At 50.1% G+C, this 20490-nt stretch overlaps 1 protein-coding gene across 4 annotated transcripts in view; it reads right to left on the bottom strand.

The window, feature by feature from the left end:
• The window catches only part of pde5ab (phosphodiesterase 5A, cGMP-specific, b), a 175523-nt gene that overhangs the window by 100939 nt on the left and 54094 nt on the right, over positions 1 to 20490 (bottom strand). For 2 of the 4 annotated variants that reach the window (XM_060832430.1, XM_060832422.1), the window contains exon 1: positions 4630 to 4706. The exons of the other annotated variants lie outside the window; for them this stretch is intronic. The gene's annotated coding sequence lies outside the window, so the exon portion shown is untranslated. Of the gene's footprint in view, positions 1 to 4629; positions 4707 to 20490 lie in introns of those variants that run through there. 4 annotated transcript variants of the gene reach the window in all.

A 20490-nucleotide genomic window follows, 5' to 3' on the forward strand; every position in this document is an offset into this window, starting at 1 on the left:
TTCTGATTAAGCATCTATCTATTTCAGCCTTGAATATAATTTAATGACCTGATATCGACTGCCCTCTGAGAGATAAAAAGGTTCTCCTTATCTCTGGCTTAAACAGGTAATCCCTAATTCTGGGATTATGCCTTTGGTCCTAACCTCTTCCACAAGATGAAACAATCTCTGTGCATCTACCCTGTCAAACCTCCTAAGAATCTTGTTTTTTGTCAATATGATCTCCTCTCTTCTAAACTCCAAAGAGTATAAGCCTAACCTACTCAACCTCTCCTGAATTGAAACTCATTCTAAGAAATTAAGACTTAACAGCAACCTAGGTTTATTCAATGCAGTACATTGCATCAGTTGTAGGACACTTTGATCTTTAACTATAAATTCTGTGTCCTATGTATTCTGCTCCACTAGTTACCTGATGAAGGGGCAGCGTTCCAAAAGCTGGTACTTTCCAAATAAACCTGTTGGACTATAATTGGTGTTGTGTGATTTTTAACTTTTCCCAGCCCAGTCCAACACCAGTACCTTCACATCAAGATACCATTGGTCCAAATGAACTGGAAGCAGGTGTTCGCAAATAAAACTGAGTTGGAACAGTTGGCAACATTCAAGGAGGAAATGGTAAGAGTACACAGCAAATATGTTCCTGTGCAGACAACAGGTGAGACTAAGACCAGAGATCCCTGGGTGTCAAGGGACAAAAAAAGTTAGCACTAAGGAAAAAAAGAGAAGCTAATGGCAGATAGTGAGGGCTCATTTAGGCAGAGTTCCTAGAGGAATATGAAAAGTGGTGATCTTACAAGAGGGAATTAGGAAAGTTCAGAAAGTGCATGATAAAGTGTTACAGTTGTCACACAGGGGGTACCCAAAGGTTTTTTTTTGGCTATATAAACAGCAAGAAAATAACTAGAAAAAGAGTAAGACCCATTAGGGACCATTAGGGTAATCTGTGTATGGAGCCAGAACATGTGGACACATCTCTATGAATACTTTGAATTGATCTTCACAATGGCAAAGAGAAAGACAGGAAGAGGCTTCTGGATGAAGGACTGTCAAAAAAAACAGAAGAAATTAACATACAGGGAGAAAGAGGGAGAAAGACAGAGGAGGTACTATAGGATTTAACAGCCTTCATTGTAGATAAACCTGCAGATGCGAATGAGATGCATTCCTGGCTGTTGAGGGAGATAAGAAATAAGATATCTAGAGTCCTGGCACCAATTTTCAGATCTCCTCTGGCCATAGGTGAGGTGACTGGAGGACTGTAAAAATTATCCCATTATTTAAAAAGGGAGATAGGGATAGAGCAGGAAATTCCAAGGCGATCAGTCTTATCTCAGTGGCAATTAAGTTATGAGAAATAATTCAGAGGATAAACTATACCTGTACTTGGAGAGACATGGATTAGTCAGGAGAGTCAGCATGCATTTTTTTTAAGTGGAAAGTCAGGTTTGACAAAACTAATCAAGGTTTTTGATGTGTTGGTGAAGCTAATGCATTTGAAGTGATCTACACAGACATTAGTGATTTTTTTGATAAAGTCCCTCATGGCAGAAAATAAGAGCCCATGGGATCCAAGACAAAATAGCACATTGGATGCAAAATTGGCTGAAACCGAGGATGATGGATCAATGAAGTCTGTTGCCAACCGTAAATGTAGAAGATGCTACCAAGAAGTTCAAAGTAGACAAACTGACAAGATGGTAAATAGTGAGGAGGTTAGCTAGGTCTGTTGGGCAGAGCAGTGACAAATGGAATTCAACTCAGAAAAATAAGAGGTAATTTAGGGAGGAATTATAATGGAAAGGATTACAGTGTGTGTGGTTGGAACCAGAAAATTGCTGAAGATCAAAGGGATCTTGGTATACATATCTACAATCCTTGAAAACAGCAGGAAGGTTGATTTGGTTATTATGAAGTATATAGGATATTTGCACAATTAGATTAGATTAGATTACTTACAGTGTGGAAACAGGCCTTTCGGCCCAACAAGTCCACACCAACCCGCCGAAGCGCAACCCACCCATACCCCTACATTTACCCCTTACCTAACACTACAGGCAATTTAGCATGGCCAATTCACCTGACCCGCACATCTTTGGACTGTGGGAGGAAACCGGAGCACCCGGAGGAAACCCACGCAGACACGGGGAGAACGTGCAAACTCCACACAGTCAGTCACCTGAGTCAGGAAATGAACCCGGGTCTCAGGCGCTGTGAGGCAGCAGTGCTAACCACTGTGCCACCGTGCCGCCCACAATTGAAAGTGCAGAGAGAGAAAATTTACCAGGTTGCTGCCTGGGGTGCCGTGTTGGAGATATTTGAAGAGATTGGATAGGTTGTGGTTGTTTTCTCAGGCTTGAGAGGGAGCAGGATAGAGGTGTTTCAGATTATGAGGGACATGGACAGGGTGGGTAGGAAGGCACTTTTTCCATCAGTATAAAGGTCGATAACCAAGGGTCACAGATTTAAGGTAAGACATAGAATGCAAAAGCGTGAGTTGTGGATTACCTTATCATTTATAAGGCAATAGGCATCTGGGACTCACTCTCTGCAAGGTGGCTGAGTCAAAACTCTTGACAGTATTTAGATATTTATGTGCATTTTCACAGCATTCAGGGCTATGCTCCTAGAACAAGTAAAAGAGATTACCACAGCCTGATTTTTGTTGACTGATGCAGACATGATGGGTCATATGACCTGCTTCTGTTTTGTGAATGTCTATGAATCTGTGTTCGTGGGCATTTTGTAAGACATAAACCATGAGAAAATCAAGCCCATAATCTTTTTCCAAGACACATTGTTTGGTTACTCAACAAAGTCTGCACTTTGTATTTATATATTTCTCATTTTCTGTCAATTTAAATTCCTTTTTCATAATGCAAATTACTCTTGATTGCTTCGGGTTTGGATAAGTTACTGAGGCCAACATTAGAAGTTAGACTGTATCAGTCACAATATATCAATTTATCTATGCAGCTTCAGAATCTGTATCAAGTCAGGCTCAGTAATTCCTCTACATTATTACATTCAATAGATCATCAACAGGAAGAAATATCATTGTCGGCAGGTTAGCAGTTTTATTTGAGAAATTCTGAAACACAATGTTGTATTGCAGAAGACAGATCCTTTAATTGCCTCACCAGCCAATCTGGTCAGACAGATGCTCACAGAAGGGTATGAATTTCTGCTACCTCTTCTAATCTTGTTGGCTGTTTCACCCTTTTGAAACTGTATTATTTGATTAACAGAATATTTCAAATAAGCGAGAACTGAAGGTGCACACAAAAAATGCAAAGAAAAACATTGAAAAAGTTGATTGATTTCTGGAAGTGTTTGTTGTTTTGTTAATAGAAGCACTGTTTGTTTATTTTTTATCTCTTGATAATAATAGGCCTATAATAATTAGAAAAACATCTTCAAAACATCTCTTTGAACTCTTATTGTTAATAAAAATCTGTGTTTAGTCTGATATTTCATTTAACCAAAAAAGATTTACCCTTTTAAGAAGTATGTTTTGTAACAAAATGTCAAAGACCAATTAGTATTTAGTAAATACTATATATAGTATCAGCATTTCTGAATGTTTCATTCATTTAACTGTGATACAAACCCAATGAATATGTATTATTAGTGTCAAAGTAATATTTTGCATGTGATTTTCTTCACCAGTTTAATAATTATATCAAAAAAGATAGTGATTATAATATTTGGCATTTATATCAATGATGGAATTACATATTGATTGATTACATTTGTTACAAAATAATTTTGTTTTGAATTGAGATAACTGAAAATCACATAGCATCTTTACAAAGTAAAACGAGACAGCATCTTATAGCACTGCACTTACAATGGTACAGTGGCTAAACTATATTTTAGGAAACAACCATTGAGAAATGGAGTGACCAGACTATACATATTAGTTTCTAGTGTTAAATTGTCAGAACAATGATTGCTTTTTGGCACCCTTTCTGCATGATGATACTTAGAAATGACGTTAATTAACAAAGCATTTATGATTGTGACCAAGCCTTTCATCACAGTTTCTCACTTGTCATGTTGTGCCAGACCAGAAAACACCACACTTTCATCGCGAATTTCATATCAGGAACCATTTCTCTATTACTCATTTGATAATCTGGCATATGTTGTCCCTACCGCAAAATGTAACACTCTATCAACTGCGGTGTGTCATTACTTATTGCTGTAGTGAAATATATTTGGTCTTACATGTCAGGGAAAAGCGTGTTGAAAAAGATGATTCCCAGATACTGAGTGTAATATTCACTTTGATATTCTAAATATTCTAACATGATACCATAAGAAAATATTGTGTTCTTCTAAAATAACACTAAATGATTAGGCGATGTTCATAATAACCACACCAAAAATCAACAAATTTTCACCATCCCATCTAGCTTTCAAATATAATAAAGTTGCCGTTGTATCATTAACCGCGGCACGTTGCCTACCATATCTCAACATAAACTCAAAATGAATTTTATTTCAATGAATTGCAAACTGCAATTAACTAAAATTAAACCACCCGCCCCCATCTTTCCTGACTGGAAACAAAGCGAGCGGTTCTGCATGATTTATTAAAACAAATGCTGGGTTAACTACTCTTACCTGGTCGCCTTCCGGACAAAGTATGAATGCGCGAAGTCGAAATGATCATCCAGCCAAGCCTCGGTGCGTTCATAGTCGCTGAGGCTGGAACTCGCCATAGCCCCGGCTCCCTGTGCCCTCGACCCCGCTGTCTCCCCACTCCCACTCTCAGCACCAGCCCCGCCGGGCTCTCTCTCTCTCTGTGTGTCTCCGGGGAATGTCACTCTGTGTGTGTCACACTCTCCGGATTCTCTTCCTGTCTCTGTTTCTCTTTCACTCTCTCTCCCCCAGCTGCTGTCACTCTCTCGATTGTCACCCTCTGTCTCCCTCCTCTCCGGCTGCCACTCTCTCTCTTTTTCTTTCTTCAGCTACCACTTTCTCTTTCCCCGGCTGCCTCTCCCTCTCTACCCGGTCTGTCACTCTCTCGCTCCCCAATCCCCCCGGCCCCGCCAAGAATTGTGGCTCCCTCTCCCCAGACTACACTCCCTCTCCCAACATCCCCGCCCGGACTGTTGCTCGCTCTCTCTGTATCTCCCCAGAGTCTCCCGGCCGCAGCCCACCTCCCCCAACCTGACTGTGTACCTCTCTCTCTCTCTATCTCCCTCCCCTACCCCCGGACTGTCACACACTCTCTTTTTCCTGAGATTGTCACTCCTTCGCTCCCTCTCTCTTCCTTCCTAGACTATCACACCCCTCACTCTCTCCCTCCCTCGACTGTCACTCTCTCTCACCTTCTCCATCGCGTGTCACTCTCTCTGTCTCTCCGTAGACTGTCACCCTCTCTCTCCCCCTAAACTGACTCTCTCTCTCTCCCCAGACTGTCACTCTCTCCCTCTCTCTAGATTGTCACTCTCTCCCTCTCCCTATACTGTCTCTCTCTCTCTCTACCCCCAGACTGTCACTCTCACTCTCTCTTGCTAGACTGTCACCCTCTCTCTCCCTAGACTGTCACTCTCTTTCTCTCTCTCCATGGACTTTCACCTTCTCACTCTCCCCCTAGACTGTCACTCTCTCTCTCCCCAGATTGTCACTCCCTCTCTCTCCAGACTGTCACCCTCTGTCTCCCTAGAATTTCACTTTCTCTCTCTCCCCTAGACTGTCACTCTCTCTCTTACCCCCCCAACTGTCTCTCTCTCTCCCTAGACTGTCACTTTCTCTCTCTCCTCCCTAGACTGTCACTCTCTCTCTCCCTAGACTGTCACTTTCTCTCTCTCCTCCCTAGACTGTCACTCTCTCTCTCCCTAGACTGTCACTTTCTCTCTCTCCTCCCTAGACTGTCACTCTCTCTCTCCCTAGACTGTCACTTTCTCTCTCTCCTCCCTAGACTGTCGCTCTCTCTCTCTCTCTCCCCCCGAGACTGTCTCTCTCTCTCTCTCCCCCCAGACTGTCTCTCTCTCTCTCTCTCCTCCCTAGACTGTCGCTCGCTCTCTCTCTCCCCCCGAGACTGTCTCTCTCTCTCTCCCCCCCCAGACTGTCTCTCTCTCTCCTCCTTAGACTGTCTCTCTCTCTCCTCCCTAGACTGTCTCTTTCTCTCTCCCCCCGAGACTCTCTCTCTCTCCCCCCGAGACTGTGTGTGTGTGTCTCTCTCTCTCCCCCCCGAGACTGTCTCTCTCTCTCTCTCTCTCCGAGACTGTCTCACTCTCTCTCTCCGAGACTGTCTCACTCTCTCTCCGAGACTGTGTCTCTCTCTCTCTCTCTCTCTCCGAGACTGTGTCTCTCTCTCTCTCTCCGAGACTGTGTCTCTCTCTCTCCTCCCTAGACTGTCTCTCTCTCTCCGAGACTGTGTGTCTCTCTCTCTCTCTCTCCCTAGACTGTGTCTCTCTCTCTCTCCGAGACTGTGTCTCTCTCTCTCTTTCTCTTTCTCCTAGACAGTCTCTCTCTCCGAGACTCTCTCTCTCTCTCCGAGACACACACTCACTCTCTCTCCGAGACACTCTCTCTCTCTCCAAGACTGTCTCTCTCTCTCTCTCCCCTCCCTAGACTGTCACTCTCATTCTCCCTAGACTGTCTCTCTCTCTCTCACCCCTAGACTGTCGCTCTCTCTCTCTCCCCCCGAGACTGTCGCTCTCTCTCTCTCCCCCCGAGACTGTCGCTCTCTCTCTCTCCCCCCCGAGACTGTCTCTCGCTCTCTCTCTCTCCCCCCTAGACTGTCTCTCTCTCTCTCTCCGAGACTGTCTCTCTCTCTCTCTCCGAGACTGTGTCTCTCTCTCACTCTCTCTCTCCCCGAGACTGTTTCTCTCTCTCTCCTCCCTAGACTGACTCGCTCTCTCTCTCTCCTCCCTAGACTGACTCTCTCTCTCTCTCTCCTCCCTAGACTGACTCTCTCTCTCTCTCCTCCCTAGACTGACTCTCTCTCCCTCTCTCCTCCCTAGACTGACTCTCTCTCCTCCCTAGACTGTCTCTCTCTCCTCCCTAGACTGTCTCTTTCTCTCTCCTCCCTAGACTGTCGCGCTCACTCTCTATTCCCTAGACTGTCTCTCTCTCTCTCTTTCTCCTCCCTAGACTGTCTCTCTCTCTCTCTCCTCCCTAGACTGTCTCTCTCTCTCTCCTCCCTAGACTGTCTCTCTCTCTCTCTCTCTCTCTCCTCCCTAGACTGTCTCTCTCTCTCTCTCTCCTCCCTAGACTGTCGCTCTCTTTCTCTTCCCCCCGAGACTTTCGCTCTCTCTCTCTTCCCCCCGAGACTGTCGCTCTCTCTATCTCCCCCCAAGACTGTCTCTCTCTCTCTCCCCGAGTGTGTCTCTCTCTCCCCTCGAGACTGTCTCTCTGTCTCTCTCTCTCCGAGACTGTCTCTCTCTCTCTCTCTCCGAGACTCTCTCTCTCTCTCCGAGATACACTCTCTCTCTCTCTCTCCGAGACACTCTCTCTCTCTCCGAGACTGTGTCTCTCTCTCTCCCTAGACTGTCACTCTCTCCCTCCCTAGGCTGTCACTCTCTCCCTCCCTAGGCTGTCACTCTCTCGCTCCCTAGACTGTCACTCTCTCTCCCTAGACTGTCACTCTCTGCCTCTCTTCCTAAACTGTCACTCTGCCTCTCCCTGTCCCCACTGTCACTCTCTCTCTCCTTGACCCCAGACTGTCACTCTCTCGCTCCCTCCAGACTGTCACTCACTCTCTCCCTCTCTCCCTAGAATGTCACACTCTCTCTCTCCCTAGACTGTCACTCTCTCAAACTAGACTGTTACGCTCTCTCCATAGACTGTCACTCTCTCTCTCCCTAGACTGTCACTCTCCCTCCCTAGACTGCCACTCTCTCTCTCACTAGACTGTCACTCTCTCTCTCCCTAGACTGTCACACACTCTCTCTCCCTAGACTGTCACTCTCTCTCCCTAGACTGTTACTCTCTCTCTCTCCCTAGACTGTCACTCTCTCTCTCTAGACAGTCACTCTCTCCCTGGACAGTCACTCCCTCTCCCTAGACTGTCACTCTCTCTCTTGCTAGACAGTCACTCTCTCTCGCTTGACTGTCACTCTCTTTCCCTAGACTGTCGCTCTCTCTCTCCCTCGACGGTCACTCTCTCTCTCCCTAGACTGTCATTCTCTCCCTCTCTACCTTCCTAGACTGTCACTCTCTCTCTCTCTCAGACTGTCACTCTCTCTCTCCTAGACTGTCACTCTCTCTCTCCCTAGGCTGTCACTCTCTCGCTCCCTAGACTGTCACTCTCTCTCTCACTCTCCCTAGACTTTTACACTCCGACTCAGCCCTTAGACTGTAAGACTCCCCCTCTCTTCCTAGTCTGTAACACTCCTACTCTCTGTCTCTCCCTAGACTGTCACTCACTCTCCCTAGACTGTCACTCTCTCTCTCCCGAGACTGTCACTCTCTCTCTCTCACCCTAGACTGTCACTCTCTCTCGCTAGACTGTCACTCTCTGCTTCTCTTCCTTAACTGTCACTCTGTCTCTCCCTCTCCCCACTGTCACTCTCTCTCTCTCTCTCCCTAGACTGTCACTCTGTCTCTACCTGTCCCCAGACTGTCACTCTCTCGCTCCCTCCAGACACTCACTCTCCTCCTCTTCCTAGACTGTCACTCTCTCTCTCTCTCTCTCTCCCTAGACTGTCAGTCTCTCTCTCTCCCTGACCCCAGACTGTCACTCTCTCTCTCCCTCCAGACTGTCACTCTCCCCCCTTCCTAGACAGTCACTCTCTGCCTCTCTTCCTAAACTGTCACTCTGCCTCTCCCTGTCCCCACTGTCACTCTCTCTCCCTAGACTGTCACTCTCTCTTTCCTTGACCCCAGACTGTCACTCTCTCGCTCCCTCCAGACTCTCACTCTCCTCCTCTTCCTAGACTGTCACTCTCTCTCTCCCTGACCCCAGAGTATCACTCTCTCGCTCCCTCCAGACTGTCACTCTCACCCCTTTCTAGACCGTCACTCTCGCTCTCTCCCTCTCTCCCTAGACTGTCACTCTCTCTCTCCCTGGACTGTCACTATCTCTCTCTCCCTCTCTCCCTAGACTGTCACTCTCTCTCTCCCTAGACTGACATCTCTCTCTCTCTCCCTAGACAGTCACTCTCTCTCTCCCTAGACTGTCACTCTCTCTATCCCTAGACTGACATTTTTCTCTCTCTCCCTAGACAGTCACTCTCTCTCCCTCCCTAGACTGTCACTCTCTCTCTCACTCTCCCTAGACTTTTACACTCCCCCTCACCCCTTAGACTGTAAGACTCCCCCTCTCTTCCCAGTCTGTAACACTCCTACTCTCTCCCTCTCCCTGGACTGTCACTCTCTCTCTCCCTGACCCCAGATTATCACTCTCTCGCTCACTCCAGACTGTCACGCTCACCCGTTTCTAGACCGTCACTCTCTCTCTCTCCCTCTCTCCCTAGACTGTCACTCTCTCTCCCTAGACTGACATCTCTCTCTCTCTCCCTAGACTGACATCTCTCTCTCTCTCTCCCTAGACTATCACTCTCTCTCCCTCCCTAGACTGACACTCTCTCTCTCCCTAGACAGTCACTCTCTCCCTAGACAGTCACTCTGTCTCCCGAGACAGTCACTCTTTCTCTCCCTCCCTAGACTGTCACTCTCTCTCTCCCTAGACAGTCACTCTCTCCCTAGACAGTCACTCTCTCTCCCTAGACAGTCACTCTCTCTCCCTAGACAGTCACTCTCTCTCACTAGACAGTCACTCTCTCTCTCCCTAGACAGTCACTCTCTCCCTCAACAGTCACTCTCTCTCCCTAGACTGTCACTCTCTCTCTCCCTAGACTGTCACTCTCTCTCTTGCTAAACTGTCACTCTCTCTCCCTTGACTGTCACTCTCTTTCCCTAGACTGTCACTCTCTCTCTCTCTCCGTAGACTGTCACTCTCTCTCTCTCCCTAGACTGTCACTCTCTCTCTCCCTAGACTGTCACTCTCTCTCTCTCCCTAGACTGTCACTCTCTCTCTCTCCCTAGACTGTCACTCTCTCTCTCACTCTCTCTAGACTTTTACACTCCCCCTCACCCCTTAGACTGTAAGACTCCCCCTCTCTTCCCAGTCTGTAACACTCCTACTCTCTCTCTCTCCCTAGACTCTCACTCTCTCTCCCTAGACTGTCACTCTCTCTCTCCCTAGACTGTCACTCTCTCCCTCTCCCTAGACTGTCATTCTCTCCCTCTCCCTAGACTGTCTCTCTCTCTCTCTCACCCTAGACTGTCACTCTCTCTCCCTAGCCTGTCACTCTCTCTGCCTCGCTTCCTTAACTAACACTCTGTCTCTCCCTCTCCCCACTGTCACTCTCTCTCTCCCTAGACAGTCACTCTCTCCCTCAACAGTCACTCTCTCCCCCTAGACTGTCACTCTCTCTCTCCCTAGACTGTCACTCTGTCTCTACCTGTGCCCAGACTGTCACTCTCTCGCTCCCTCCACTCACTCTCCTCCTCTTCCGAGACTGTCACTCTCTCTCTCTCCCTAGAATGTCAGTCTCTCTCTCTCTCCCTGACCCCAGACTGTCACTCTCTCGCTCCCTCCAGACTGTCACTCTCCCCCCTTCCTAGACTGTCACTCTCTCTCTCCCTCTCTTCCTAGACTGTCACTCTCTCTCTCCCTAGACTGACATCTCTCTCTCTCTCTCTCCCTCCCTAGACTGTCACTCTCTCGCTCCCTAGACTGTCACTCTCTCCCTATCCCTAGACTGTCACTCTCTCTCCCTAGACTGTCACTCTCTGCCTCTCTTCCTTAACTGTCACTCTGTCTCTCCCTCTCCCCACTGTCACTCTCTCTCTCTCTCCCTAGACTGTCACTCTCTCTCCCTAGACTGTCACTCTCTGCCTCTCTTCCTTAACTGTCACTCTGCCTCTCCCTCTCCCCACTGTCACTCTCTCTCTCTCTCCCGAGACTGTCACTCTCTCTCTCCCTGACCCCAGATTGTCACACTCTCGCTCCCTCCAGACTGTCACTCTCCCCCCTTTCTAGACTGTCACTCTGTCTCTCTCGCTCTCTCCCTAGACTGTCACTCTCTCTCTCCCTAGATTGTCACTCTCTCTCTTTACCTTCCTAGACTGTCACTCTCTCTCTTTCCCTGGACTGTCACTCTCTCTCTCTCTCCCTGGACTGTCACTCTCTCTCTCCCTAGACTGTCACTCTCTCTCCCTAGACTGTTACTCTCTCTCTCTCTCTCCCTAGACTGTCACTCTCTCTCTCCCTAGACAGTCACTCTCTCTCTCCCTAGACAGTCACTCTCTCCCTCAACAGTCACTCCCTCTCCCGAGACTGTCACTCTCTCTCCCTAGACTGTCACTCTCTCTTTCTCCCTAGACTGTCACTCTCTCTCTCTCCCTAGACTGTCACTCTCTCTCTCACTCTCCCTAGACTTTTACACTCCCCCTCACCCCTTAGACTGTAAGACTCCCCCTCTCTTCCTAGTCTGTAACACTCCTACTCTCTCTCTCTCTCTCCCTAGACTGTCACTCACTCTCCCTAGACTGTCACTCTCTCTCCCTAGACTGTCACTCTCTCTCTCTCCCTAGACTGTCACTCTCTCTCTCCCTGACCCCAGATTGTCACTCTCTCCTTCCCTCCAGACTGTCACTCTCACCCCTTTCTAGACCGTCACTCTCTCTCTCTCCCTCTCTCCCTAGACTGTCACTCTCTCTCTCCCTAGACTGACATCTCTCTCTCTCTCCCTAGACAGTCACTCTCTCTCCCTAGACAGTCACTCTCTCTCTCTCCCTAGACTGTCACTCTCTCTCCCTAGACTGTCACTCTCTGCCTCTCTTCCTTAACTGTCACTCTGTCTCTCCCTCTCCCCACTGTCACACTCTCTCTCTCCCTGGACAGTCACTCTCTCTCTCCCTGTCCCCAGATTGTCAATCTCTCGCTCCCTCCAGACTCTCACTCTCCTCCTCTTCCTAGACTGTCACTCTCTCTCTCCCTGACCCCAGAGTATCACTCTCTCGCTCCCTCCAGTCTGTCACTCTCACCCTTTTCTAGACCGTCACTCTCGCTCTCTCCCTCTCTCCCTAGACTGTCACTCTCTCTCTCCCCCTCTCTCCCTAGACTGTCACTCTCTCTCTCCCTAGACTGACATCTCTCTCTCTCTCCCTAGGCTGTCACTCTCTCGCTCCCTAGACTGTCACTCTCTCTCCCTAGACAGTCACTCTCTGCCTCTCTTCCTAAACTGTCACTCTGCCTCTCCCTGTCCCCACTGTCATTCTCTCTCCCTAGACTGTCACTCTCTCTTTCCTTGACCCCAGACTGTCACTCTCTCGCTCCCTCCAGACTGTCACTCTCCCCTCCTTTCTAGACTGTCACTCACTCTCTCCCTCTCTCCCTAGACTGTCACTCTCACTCTCCCTACACTGTCACTCCCTCAAACTAGACTGTTACTCTCTCTCTATCCCTAGACTGTCACTCTCTCTCTCTCCCTAGACTGTCACTCTCTCTCCCTAGACTGTCACTGTCTCTCTCACTAGACTGTCACTCTCTCTCCCTAGACTGTCACTCTCACTCCCTCGACTGTTACTCTCTCTCTCTCTCCCTAGACAGTCACTCTCTCTCTCCCTAGACAGTCACTCTCTCCCTCAATAGTCACTCCCTCTCCCTAGACTGTCACTCTCTCTCTCCCTAGACTGTCACTCTCTCTCTTGCTAGACTGTCACTCTCTCTCCCTTGACTGTCACTCTCTCTCCCTAGACTGTCACTCTCTCTCCCTAGACTGTTACTCTCTCTCTCTCCCTAGACTGTTACTCTCTCTCTCTCTCCCTAGACTGTCACTCTCTCTCCCTAGACAGTCACTCTCTCTATCTCCCTAGACTGTCACTCTCTCTCTCCCTGACCCCAGATTGTCACTCTCTCGTTCCCTCCAAACTGTCACTCTCACCCCTTTCTAGACCGTCACTCTCTCTCTCTCCCTCTCTCCCTAGACTGTCACTCTCTCTCTCTCCCTCTCTCCCTAGACTGTCACTCTCTCTCTCTCCCTAGACTGACATCTCTCTCTCTCTCCCTAGACAGTCACTCTCTCTCCCTAGACAGTCACTCTCTCTCTCTCCCTAGACTGTCACTCTCTCTCCCTAGACTGTCACTCTCTGCCTCTCTTCCTTAACTGTCACTCTGTCTCTCCCTCTCCCCACTGTCACACTCTCTCTCTCCCTGGACAGTCACTCTCTCTCTCCCTGTCCCCAGATTGTCAATCTCTCGCTCCCTCCAGACTCTCACTCTCCTCCTCTTCCTAGACTGTCACTCTCTCTCTCCCTGACCCCAGAGTATCACTCTCTCGCTCCCTCCAGACTGTCACTCTCACCCTTTTCTAGACCGTCACTTTCGCTCTCTCCCTCTCTCCCTAGACTGTCACTCTCTCTCTCCCTAGACTGTCACTCTCTCTCCCTCCCTAGACTGACACTCTCTCTCTCCCTAGACAGTCACTCTCTCCCTAGACAGTCACTCTCTCTCCCTAGACAGTCGCTCTCTCTCCCTAGACAGTCACTCTCTCTCTCTCCCTAGACTGTCACTCTCTCTCCCCCTCGACGGTCACTCTCTCTCTCTCTCCCTCTACTGTCACTCTCTCTCTCCCTCCCTAGACTGTCTCTCTATCTCTCTATCTACCTTGCTAGACTGTCACTCTCTCTCTTTCCCTGGACTGTCACTCTCTCAGACTGTCACTCTCTCTCTCCCTAGACTGTCACTCTCTCTCTCTCTCTCCCTAGGCTGTCACTCTCTCTCCCTAGACTGTCACTCTCTGCCTCTCTTCCTAAACTGTCACTCTGCCTCTCCCTGTCCCCACTGTCACGCTCTCTCCCTAGGCTGTCACTCTCTCTCTCCCTCTCTCCCCAGACTGTCACTCTCTCTCTCCCTCTCTCCCTAGACTGTCACTCTCTCTCTCTCCCAAGACAGTCACTCTCTCTCCCTAGACAGTCACTGTCTCCCTAGACAGTCACTCTCTCTCCCTAGACAGTCACTCTCTCTCTCCCTAGACTGTCACTCTCTGCCTCTCTTCCTTAACTGTCACTCTGTCTCTCCCTCTCCCCACTGTCACACTCTCTCTCTCTCTCCCTGGACTGTCACTCTCTCTCTCTCCCTGTCCCCAGACTGTCACTCTCTCGCTCCCTCCAGACTCTCACTCTCCTCCTCTTCCTAGACAGTCACTCTCTCTCTCCCTGACCCCAGAGTATCACTCTCTCGCTCCCTCCAGACTGTCACTCTCACCCCTTTCTAGACCGTCACTCTCGCTCTCTCCCTCTCTCCCTAGACTGTCACTATCTCTCTCTCCCTCTCTCCCTAGACTGACATCTCTCTCTCCCTCCCTAGACTGACACTCTCTCTCCCTAAACAGTCACTCTCTCTCCCTAGACAGTCACTCTCTCTCTCTCCCTAGACAGTCACTCTCTCTCTCTCCCTAGACTGTCACTCTCTCTCCCCCTCGACGGTCACTCTCTCTCTCTCTCCCTCTACTGTCACTCTCTCTCTCCCTCCCTAGACTGTCTCTCTATCTCTCTATCTACCTTGCTATATTGTCACTCTCTCTCTTTACCTTCCGAGACTGTCACTCTCTCTCTTTCCCTGGACTGTCACTCTCTCAGACTGTCACTCTCTCTCTCCCTAGTCTGTCACTCTCTCTCTCTCCCTAGGCTGTCACTCCCTCTCCCTAGACAGTCACTCTCTGCCTCTCTTCCTAAACTGTCACTCTGCCTCTCCCTGTCCCCACTGTCACGCTCTCTCCCTAGACTGTCACTCTCTCTCTCCCTGACCCCAGATTGTCACTCTCTCACTCCCTCCAGACTGTCACTCTCACCCCTTTCTAGACCGTCACTTTCTCTCTCTCTCCCTCTCTCCCTAGACTGTCACTCTCTCTCTCCCTCGACAGTCACTCCCTCTCCCTAGACTGTCACTCTCTCTCCCTAGACAGTCACTCTCTCTCTCTCCCTCCCTAGACTGTCACTCTCTCTCTCTCCCTCCCTAGACTGTCACTCTCTCTCTCTCCCTCCCTAGACTGTCTCTCTCTCTCTCTCTCTCTACCTTCCTAGATTGTCACTCTCTCTTTACCTTCCTAGACTGTCACTCTCTCTGTATCTCTCTCTCTATCTCTCTCTCTCTCTCAGACTGTCACTCTCTCTCTCCCTAGACTGTCACTCTCTCAAACTAGACTGTTACTCTCTCTCTCTCCCTAGACTGTCACTCTCTCTCTCTCTCCCTAGACTGTCACTCACTCTCTCCCTAGACTGTCACTCTCTCTCTCCCTGACCCCAGATTGTCACTCTCTCGTTCCCTCCAGACTCTCACTCTCCTCCTCTTCCTAGACTGTCACTCTCTCTCCCTCCCTAGACTATCACACTCTCTCTCACTCTCCCTAGACTTTTACACTCCCCCTCACCCCTTAGACTGTAAGACTCCCCGTCTCTTCCTAGTCTGTAACACTCCTACTCTCTCTCTCTCCCTAGACTGTCACTCTCTCTCTCTCTCTCCCTAGACTGTCACTCACTCTCGCTAGACTGTCACTCTCTCTCCCTAGACTGTCACTCTCTCTCTCCCTAGACTGTCACACTCTCTCTCCCTAGACTGTCACTCTCTCTCTTTCCCTAGACTGTCTCTCTCTCTCTCCCTAGACTGTCACTCTCTGCCTCCCTTCCTTAACTGTCACTCTGTCTCTCCCTCGCCCCACTGTCACTCTCTCTCTCTCCCTAGACTGTCACTCTCTCTCTCCCTGTCCCCAGACTGTCACTCTCTCGCTCCCTCCAGACTCTCACTCTCCTCCTCTTCCTAGACTGTCACTCTCTCTCTCCCTGACCCCAGATTGTCACTCTCTCGTTCCCTCCAAACTGTCACTCTCACCCCTTTCTAGACCGTCACTCTCTCTCTCTCCCTCTCTCCCTAGACTGTCACTCTCTCTCTCTCCCTAGACTGTCACTCTCTCTCTCCCTAGACTGTCATCTCTCTCTCTCCCTAGACTGTCACTCTCTCTCTCCCTAGACTGACATCTATCTCTCTCTCCCTAGACTGTCACTCTCTCTCCCTCCCTAGACAGACACTCTCTTTCTCCCTCCCTAGACAGACACTCTCTTTCTCCCTAGACAGTCACTCTCTCTCCCTAGACAGTCACTCTCTCTCCCTAGACAGTCACTCTCTCTCTCCCTAGACTGTTACTCTCTCTCTCTCTCCATAGACTGTCACTCTCTTTCTCCCTAGACAGTCACTCTCTCCATCGACAGTCACTCCCTCTCCCTAGACAGTCACTCTCTCTCCCTGGACAGTCACTCTCTCTCTCTCCCTCCCTAGACTGTCACTCTCTCTCTCTCCCTCCCTGGACTGTCACTCTCTCTCCCTCCCTAGACTGTCACTCTCTCTCCCTCCCTAGACTGTCTCTCTCTCTCTCTCTACCTTCCTAGATTGTCACTCTCTCTTTACCTTCCTAGACTGTCACTCTCTCTCTGTCCCTGGACTGTCACTCTCTCTGTATCTCTCTATCTCTCTCTCTCTCTCTCAGACTGTCACTCTCTCTCTCCCTAGACTGTCACTCTCTCAAACTAGACTGTTACTCTCTCTCTCTCCCTAGACTGTCACTCTCTCTCTCTCTCCCTAGACTGTCACTCACTCTCTCCCTAGACTGTCCCTCTCTCTCTCCCTGACCCCAGATTGTCACTCTCTCGTTCCCTCCAGACTCTCACTCTCCTCCTCTTCCTAGACTGTCACTCTCTCTCTCCCTGACCCCAGATTGTCACTCTCTCGTTTACTCCAGACTGTCACTCTCACCCATTTCTAGACCGTCACTCTCTCTCTCTCCCTCTCTCCCTAGACTGTCACTCTCTCTCTCCCTAGACTGACATCTCTCTCTCTCCCTAGACAGTCACTCTCTCCCTAGACTGTCACTCTCTATCTCCCTCTCTCTCCCTAGACTGTCACTCTCTCTATCCCTAGACTGTCACTCTCTCTCCCTCCCTCGACTGTCACTCTCTCTCTCTCACTCTCCCTAGACTTTTACACTCCCCCTCACCCCTTAGACTGTAAGACTCCCCCTCTCTTCCTAGTCTGTAACACTCCTACTCTCTCTCTCTCCCTAGACTGTCACTCTCTCTCTCTCTCTCCCTAGACTGTCACTCACTCTCGCTAGACTGTCACTCTCTCTCCCTAGACTGTCACTCTCTCTCTCTCCCTAGACTGTCACTCTCTCTCTCCCTAGACTGTCACTCTCTCTCTTTCCCTAGACTGTCACTCTCTCTCTTTCCCTAGACTGTCACTCTCTCTCTCTCTCTCTCTCCCTAGACTGTCACTCTCTGCCTCCCTTCCTTAACTGTCACTCTGTCTCTCCCTCGCCCCACTGTCACTCTCTCTCTCTCCCTAGACTGTCACTCTCTCGCTCCCTCCAGACTCTCACTCTCCTCCTCTTCCTAGACTGTCACTCTCTCTCTCCCTGACCCCAGATTGTCACTCTCTCGTTCCCTCCAAACTGTCACTCTCACCCCTTTCTAGACCGTCACTCTCTCTCTCTCCCTCTCTCCCTAGACTGTCACTCTCTCTCTCTCCCTAGACTGTCATTCGCTCTCTCTCCCTCTCTCCCTAGACTGTCACTCTCTCTCTCTCCCTCTCTCCCTAGACTGTCACTCTCTCTCTCCCTAGGCTGTCACTCTCTCTCTCCCTAGACTGTCACTCTCTCTCTCTCCCTCTCTCCCTAGACTGTCACTCTCTCTCTCCCTAGACTGACATCCATCTCTCTCTCCCTAGACTGTCACTCTCTCTCCCTCCCTAGACAGACACTCTCTTTCTCCCTCCCTAGACAGACACTCTCTTTCTCCCTAGACAGTCACTCTCTCCCTAGACAGTCACTCTCTCTCCCTAGACAGTCACTCTCTCTCCCTAGACAGTCACTCTCTCTCTCTCCCTAGACTGTCACTCTCTCGCTCCATGACCCCAGACTGTCACTCTCCCCCTTCCTCGACTGTCACTCTCTCTCTCCCTCCCTCCCTCGACTGTCACTCTCTCTCCCTCCCTAGACTGTCACTCTCTCTCTTGCTAGACTGTCACTCTCTCTCCTAGACTGTCACTCTCTCTCCCTAGACTGTTACTCTCTCTCTCTCCCCCTAGACAGTCACTCTCTCTCCCTAGACAGTCACTCTCTCTCTCCCTAGACAGTCACTCTCTCTCTCTCTCCCTAGACAGTCACTCTCTCTCTCTCTCTCCCTAGACTGTCACTCTCTCTCCCTCCCTAGACAGACACTCTCTCTCTCCCTAGACAGTCACTCTCTCCCTAGACAGTCACTCTCTCTCCCTATTCAGTCACTCTCTCTCCCTAGACTGTCACTCTCTCGCTCCATGACCCCAGACTGTCACTCTCCCCCTTCCTCGACTGTCACTCTCTCTCTCCCTCCCTCCCTCGACTGTCACGCTCTCTCCCTCCCTAGACAGACACTCTCTTTCTCCCTAGACAGTCACTCTCTCCCTAGACAGTCACTCTCTCTCCCTAGACAGTCACTCTCTCTCCCTAGACAGTCACTCTCTCTCTCCCTAGACTGTCACTCTCTCGCTCCATGACCCCAGACTGTCACTCTCCCCCCTTCCTCGACAGTCACTCTCTCTCTCCCTCCCTCGACTGTCACTCTCTCCCTCCCTAGACTGTCACTCTCTCTCTTGCTAGACTGTCACTCTCTCTCCTAGACTGTCACTCTCTCTCCCTAGACTGTTACTCTCTCTCCCTAGACAGTCACTCTCTCTCTCTCTAGACAGTCACTCTCTCTCTCTCTCTCCCTAGACTGTCACTCTCTCTCCCTCCCTAGACAGACACTCTCTCTCTCCCTAGACAGTCACTCTCTCCCTAGACAGTCACTCTCTCTCCCTAGACAGTCACTCTCTCTCTCCCTAGACAGTCACTCTCTCTCTCTCTCTCCCTAGACTGTCACTCTCTCTCCCTCCCTAGACAGACACTCTCTCTCTCCCTAGACAGTCACTCTCTCCCTAGACAGTCACTCTCTCTCCCTAGACAGTCACTCTCTCCCTAGACAGTCACTCTCTCTCCCTATTCAGTCACTCTCTATCTCCCTAGACTGTCACTCTCTCGGTCCATGACCCCAGACTGTCACTCTCCCCCTTCCTCGACTGTCACTCTCTCTCTCCCTCCCTCCCTCGACTGTCACGCTCTCTCCCTCCCTAGACTGTCACTCTCTCTCTCTCCCTCTCTCCCCAGACTGTCTCTCTCTCTCCCCCTAGACTGTCACTCTCTCCCTCCCTAGACAGTCACTCTCTCTCCCTAGACAGTCACTCTCTCTCCCTAGACAGTCACTGTCTCCCTAGACAGTCACTCTCTCTCCCTATTCAGTCACTCTCTCTCTCTCCCTAGACTGTCACTCTCTCGCTCCATGACCCCAGACTGTCACTCTCCCCCTTCCTCGACTGTCACTCTCTCTCTCCCTCCCTCCCTCCCTCGACTGTCATTCTCTCTCCCTCCCTAGACTGTCACTCTCTCTCTCTCCCTCTCTCCCCAGACTGTCCCTCTCTCTCCCCCTAGACTGTCACTCTCTCCCTCCCTAGACAGTCACTCTCTCGCTCCATGACCCCAGACTGTCACTCTCCCCCTTCCTCGACTGTCACTCTCTCTCTCCCTCCCTCCCTCGACTGTCACTCTCTCTCCCTCCCTAGACTGTCACTCTCTCTCTTGCTAGACTGGCACTCTCTCTCCTAGACTGTCACTCTCTCTCCCTAGACTGTTACTCTCTCTCTCTCCCCCTAGACTGTCACTCTCTCCCTCCCTAGACTGTCACTCTCTCCCTAGACAGTCACTCTCTCTCCCTAGACAGTCACTCTCTCTCCCTAGACAGTCACTCTCTCTCTCTCCCTAGACAGTCACTCTCTCTCTCTCCCTAGACAGTCACTCTCTCTCTCTCTCCCTAGACTGTCACTCTCTCTCCCTCCATAGACAGACACTCTCTCTCTCCCTAGACAGTCACTCTCTCCCTAGACAGTCACTCTCTCTCCCTAGACAGTCACTCTCTCCCTAGACAGTCACTCTCTCTCCCTATTCAGTCACTCTCTCTCTCCCTAGACTGTCACTCTCTCACTCCATGACCCCAGACTGTCACTCTCCCCCTTCCTCGACTGTCACTCTCTCTCTCCCTCCCTCCCTCGACTGTCACGCTCTCTCCCTCCCTAGACAGACACTCTCTTTCTCCCCAGACAGTCACTCTCTCCCTAGACAGTCACTCTCTCTCCCTAGACAGTCACTCTCTCTCCCTAGACAGTCACTCTCTCTCTCTCCCTAGACTGTCACTCTCTCGCTCCATGACCCCAGACTGTCACTCTCCCCCCTTCCTCGACTGTCACTCTCTCTCTCCCTCCCTCGACTGTCACTCTCTCTCCCTCCCTAGACTGTCACTCTCTCTCTTGCTAGACTGTCACTCTCTCTCCTAGACTGTCACTCTCTCTCCCTAGACTGTTACTCTCTCGCTCTCCCCCTAGACAGTCACTCTCTCTCCCTAGAC

Source organism: Hemiscyllium ocellatum, chromosome 1, assembly GCF_020745735.1.
Source record: "Hemiscyllium ocellatum isolate sHemOce1 chromosome 1, sHemOce1.pat.X.cur, whole genome shotgun sequence".
Classification (NCBI taxonomy): domain Eukaryota; kingdom Metazoa; phylum Chordata; class Chondrichthyes; order Orectolobiformes; family Hemiscylliidae; genus Hemiscyllium; species Hemiscyllium ocellatum.